This window comes from Rattus norvegicus, chromosome X (genome assembly GCF_021556685.1).
Source record: "Rattus norvegicus strain SHRSP/BbbUtx chromosome X, alternate assembly SHRSP_T2T, whole genome shotgun sequence".
NCBI classification, from domain to species: domain Eukaryota; kingdom Metazoa; phylum Chordata; class Mammalia; order Rodentia; family Muridae; genus Rattus; species Rattus norvegicus.
In genome coordinates this window covers 118,857,859-118,863,378 of record NC_141554.1, presented here as the reverse complement: position 1 = coordinate 118,863,378, position 5,520 = coordinate 118,857,859, and the positions used below count along the sequence as shown (strand labels likewise).

Genomic DNA, 5,520 nt, shown 5'->3' with positions numbered 1-5,520 from the left:
GCACACACATACTGATAAAATAAATACATCTAAAAATTTATTTTGTAATTTCAGTTCTGCCCACTTAGTATTAGAGAGCCTATTTGGGGAAGACTATTTCTCCTGCTCCCAACATTTCTAGTTACCTGTAGTTCTTTGTTTAGGGTTTCCCCTTCCACATTATCATTCCTATTAATGTCCTCATTGCTTAGGTCTTAGTTAGGCAGTATTTAAATACTTAGATATATATGTATGCAACATATATGTATATATGTAGCAACAACGAAAGAAATAGAGACCATGATTTCAAGTGGGTGGCAGGGGAAGAGTTGGGGAAAGAAAAGAGAAAGGGGGAAATAATATTGTCATCAAAGAATATTGCAATTGAAGAACAATATCACAATTTTAAAGAATAATACTATAATTTCAAAATCTAAAAAAGGAAAAAAAAGAAATAAATTGTTTTGAAAAGATGTTTCTAGCCCTTGGTCCTGCCAAGGCTGGATGCCCCAGTCTTGGGGAAAGTCAAGGCAGAAAGGTGGGAAGGGGTGGATGGTTGGATGGGGGAGCACCCTCATAGAAGAAGATCAAGGGGAGATGGGCTAGGAAGTTTATGGATGGGAAACTGGGAAAGGGGATAACATTTGGAATGTAAATTAAAAATATCAAATTTAAAAAATTGTTTCTACACAGCTATGCACACAGGGCAATGTGATGTGGGCAATCATTCAATTGAGACTCACTTCTCAGATGGCTCCAGGCTATGCTAATTTGACAAAGGTAAATATTGCAATGAGGCCACTTGCTTCAGGATCCCGGTGCAGTTAGTCATGTTTCATGCGTGCTCATTCAGCCAAGATGCCTGAGGAGACCCAGACCCAAGACCAACCAATGGAGGAGGCCGAGACCTTTGCCTTTCAGGCAGACATTGCGCAGTTACTGTCATTGATCAGCAACACTTTCTACTCGAACAAAGGGATCTTTCTGAGGGAGCAGTTTTCCAGTTCCTCAGACCCTCTGGATAAAATCAGGTATGAGAGCTTGACAGACCCTAGTAAACTGGACTCGGGGAAGGAGCTGCACATTAATCTCATTCCCAAAAAATAAGATCGACCCCTCAGTATTGTGGATACTGGTATTGGAATGACCAATGGTGGCTTGTTCACTAACCTTAGCACTATTGCCAGGTCAGGCACCAAAGCCTTCATGAAGGCTTTGCAGGCTGGTGCAGATATCTCTATGGTTGGCCAGTTTGGTATTGGATTTTACTCTGTGTATTTGGTTGCTGAGAAAGTGACTGTCATCACAAAGCATAATGATGATGAGCAGTGTGCCTGGGAATCCTCAGTTAGGGGATCCTTCACAGTGAGGACTCACACAGGTGAACCAATGGGTCATGAAATGAAGGTTATCTTGTATCTGAAAGAAGACCAAACTGAGCATTTGGAGGAAAGGAGAATAAAGGAGATTGAGAAGAAACATTCTCAGTTTATTGGCTATCCCATTACTCTCTTTGTGGAGAAGGAATGTGATAAGGAAGTCAGTGGTGATGAGGCTGAAAGAAAAGGAAGAGAAATTTTCGCCTAATTGCAGAGTCCAGCACCCAAGGGGATATTTGTAGCTCCCAAACCAAAATGCCATCATTGTCCACACCAACTCCTTGCATTTGAACCAGGAACTCCATCTTAATTCTCTGTGCAACCTCGCTCTCATTCTCACTTCTGGGACCGCACAGAGGGTCAATCTCATCAATGAAGATGATGGAAGGCTTGTTCTCTCTGGCAAGCTTGAATATGTTCCTAACCAGTTTTTCACTTTCTGCCAGCCACTTAGACACAAGGTCGGAGGAAGAAAAACGTGGAGTTGTTTTCTTCTGTTGCAACAGCACTTGGGCAGCATTCAGAACTGCCTCACAGAAGCAGACTTCCAAGAGCTTGGGAGGAAGACGGATGACTATTCAGGAGCAGACATAAGTATCATCGTACGGGATGCACTTATGCAGCCTCTGAGAAAAGTTCAGTCGGCTGGCTATTCACTTCAAAAAGGTTCGTGGACCCTCAAGGGCTGATCCTAACTGCATAGTAAATGACCTTCTGACAACCTGCTCTCCAGGAGATCCAGGAGCTGTCGAAATGACATGGATGGATGTCCCTGGAGATAAACTCTTGGAGCCAGTTGTTTCCATGTGGGATATGCTGCGGTCCCTGTACAGCACAAAGCCCACAGTCAATGAGCAGGACTTGTTGAAACTGAAAAAGTTTATAGAAGATTTTGGTCAGGAAGGCTAAAACAGAGACAGCAAGAACATGTTTATGCTGCATTTCCTCTCTTTTGTAGGTATTTTGCCTTTCTCCGATGGCATTCAGATTATTTCCAGAAAACTCATTTACCCAGGGAAACATACGTGTCACTTGGTGTCCCTTAAGTCTCTGTTGTCCTTTTCCTATACTACCTGTTAAGTTCTCCAATTCACAAACATTGTCAAATGGTAAGGAGGGGAGCCAGGGGCATGTGGAACAGCAGAGTGGGGGCAGCAAGGAGCCTCACCCTGCTTAATGGACAGCAGCTAAGATTCTCATGAGCACTTGTTCAAAGAGCAAGGCCTTTCTTTTCCTTTTTTAAAAATGAAATTGAGACAGGGCTAAAGCTAATGATATATAAATGTCTTGAAAAAGTCTTTAAGCATTTTACCAATGTAAAGTTACTGCTTTATTAAAAATTAAGAATGGTAGAATCTTTACTCTCAGGGATGGGCAGCAAAACATAGAGCACTGTGAAGAATTTGGGTCTGTGGCACAGGCAGTGCTCGTGTTGAGTTTGTAGGGGGTTGATTTCTCCTGCATAGATTAAAATGATTCCCCTAAAGCTTTTATAACTCCATGACTCCTTCCACTGTGCAATTGAGACTTTCTGAGTCAGTCATCATCTTTGCCTTGTCTACGTCAGTGTCTTTTGTAGCCAAGATTGACCGAAAGAGGTGGCAAAGAAGTGTACAGTTTTTGAGAATTGTCCTGAAATACTGTAATAGAATCTTTAATATGAAAATGGCTTCCTTTTGACTTTGGGATGTTTCCTGTGGATGATGAGGGTGTGTGTGTGTGTGTGTGTGTGTGTGTGTGTGTGTGTGTGTGTATACATACTTTTTAAAATATAGGCTAACAAGAGTCATATCTTTCACTTTTAAGTTCAGGGAGTAGTTTTTTCTAACCACACAGACATTCTCAGTGTGGTATTTCATGGAGCTTTAGAGACAAACTGGTATCTCACTAAGTAATGAAATATAAACATACCATCATGTTATTTTAATGTCTTCAAATACATGATCTGAGGGGGGTGTGTCACACACTTGTGTACCAACTCTTAGTTGTGCCTTGAACATTTGCATAGACTACCTGCAAACAATTACTAAGTTAACTAGAATTGCTATGCAGTTCTACCTTGCAAGTGCTACACAGTAACTGCATTTTAAAGTATATTTGCACATTTTACATGCTATACTTTATGATTGCCTTTGGGTTTTCTGTACAGATAATTTTTGTTGATATTCAATGAAAATTGTAGGCCTGAAGTATATTGTTCCTATGTGAAGTAAATTGCTATAACCTGCCCAAAAAAAAAAGAAAGAAAGAAAAGAAAAAAAGAAAAGAAAAGGAAGAGAAAGAAAGAGAAGAAAAGGAGTTTGAAGACAAGCTTGAAATAGAATATGTTGGTTCTGATGAATAAGAAGAGAAGAAGGATGGTGACAAGAAGAAAAAGAAGAAGATAAAGGAAACGTACATTGATCAAGAAGAATTCAACAAAACAAAGCCAATTTGGACCAGAAATCCTGATGACATTTATGAATGAAGAATACGGAGAGATCTAGGAGATCTTAACCAACGATTGGGAAGAACATTTTACCTAAAGCATTTTTCTATTGAAGGACAATTAGAAATTCAGGCCCTTCTTTTTGTTCTAAGACATGAGCCTTTTAATGAAAAAGAACAACATCAAGTTGTATGTTGTATGTTTGCAGAGTTTTTATCATAGATAACTATGAGGAGTTAATCCCTGAGTATCTCAATTCATCAGAGGGGTGGTGGATTCTGAAGATCTCCACCTAAATATTTCCCATGTAATGCTGCAACAAAACAAAATTCTGAAAGTTATCAGAAAGAATTTGGTCAAGAAATGTTTAGAACTGTTTACTGAACTGGCTGAAGACAAAGAGAACTACAAAAAGTTTTATGAACAGTTCTCTCTCTCTCTCTCTCTCTCTCTCTATATATATATATATATATATATATATATATATATATATATATAAACAAACCTTGGAATTCATGAAGACTCTCAAAATCGGAAGAAGCTTTCAGAGCTGTTGAGATACTATACATCTCATACATACTATACTTCTGGGGATGAGATGGTCTCTTTGAAGGACTACTGCACCAGAATGAAGGAAAACCAGAAGCGCATCTATTTTATCACAGGTGAGACCAAGGACCAGGTTGCTAACTCAGCCTTTGTGGAACATCTCCACTTCTAAGCACGGCTTAGAAGTAATCTATATGATTGAGCCCATTGATGAGAATTGTGTGCAACACCTGAAGGAATTTACGGGCAAGATCTTGGTGTCAGTTACCAAAGAAGGCCTGGAACTTTCAGAAGACGAAGGGGAAAAGAAGAAACAGGGAGCGAAAAAGACAAAATTTGAGAACCTCTGCAAAATTATAAAAGATATTTTGGAGAAAAAGGTTGAAAAGGTGGTGGTGTCAAACTGATTGGTGACATCCCCATGTTGTATTGTCACAAGCTCTTATGGGTGGACAGTAAACATGGAGAGAATCAAGAAAAAAAGTTCAAGCCCTCAGAGACAACTCAACAATGGGTGGACAGTAAACATGGAGAGAATCAAGAAAAAAAGTTCAAGCCCTCAGAGACAACTCAACAACTCAACTCAACAACTCAGGGTTACATGGCAGCAAAGAAACACCTGGAGATAAACCTTGATCACTTCATTGTTGAAACCTTAAGGCAGAAGGCAGAGGCTGACAAGAATGACAGCTTGTGAAGGATCTGTTCATCTTGCTGTATGAAACTGCATTTCTGTCTTCTGGCTTCAGTCTGGAAGATCCCCAGACCCATGCTAAGAGGATCCACAGGATGATCAAGCTTGGCCTAGGTATTGATGAGGATGATCCTACTGTGGATGATACCAGTGCTGCTGTAACTGAAGAAATGTCACCCCTGGAAGGAGATGACGACACATCGTGCATGGAAGAAGTAGACAAGGCTTCACTAGAACTGTGTGTTTGATGTTTACCTTCATTCCTTCTGATAATGTATTTTCCATAATTTTTGTGTATTTTTGTTAACATTTAAAACATCTGTGTGTTGTGAAAACTAAGGGGAAGGTAAAATTTCTACATGTGATACTGTGATACTATAGGTTTGACTCAAGAGGTTGATAGAACGTTTGTTGTAAGACATAATGTAACCTAGTGTTAATGTTAACTGTGGTCTAAGTGTTTAGCTGTTGAGCTGGATTCCTTAGTAGAC

At 39.8% G+C, this 5,520-nt stretch overlaps 1 pseudogene; it reads left to right on the top strand.

Moving 5' to 3' along the window:
* Positions 1 to 837: 837 nt before the first annotated feature.
* On the top strand, positions 838 to 5,277 carry Hsp90aa1-ps6 (heat shock protein 90 alpha family class A member 1, pseudogene 6; annotated as a pseudogene).
* Positions 5,278 to 5,520: the final 243 nt, after the last annotated feature.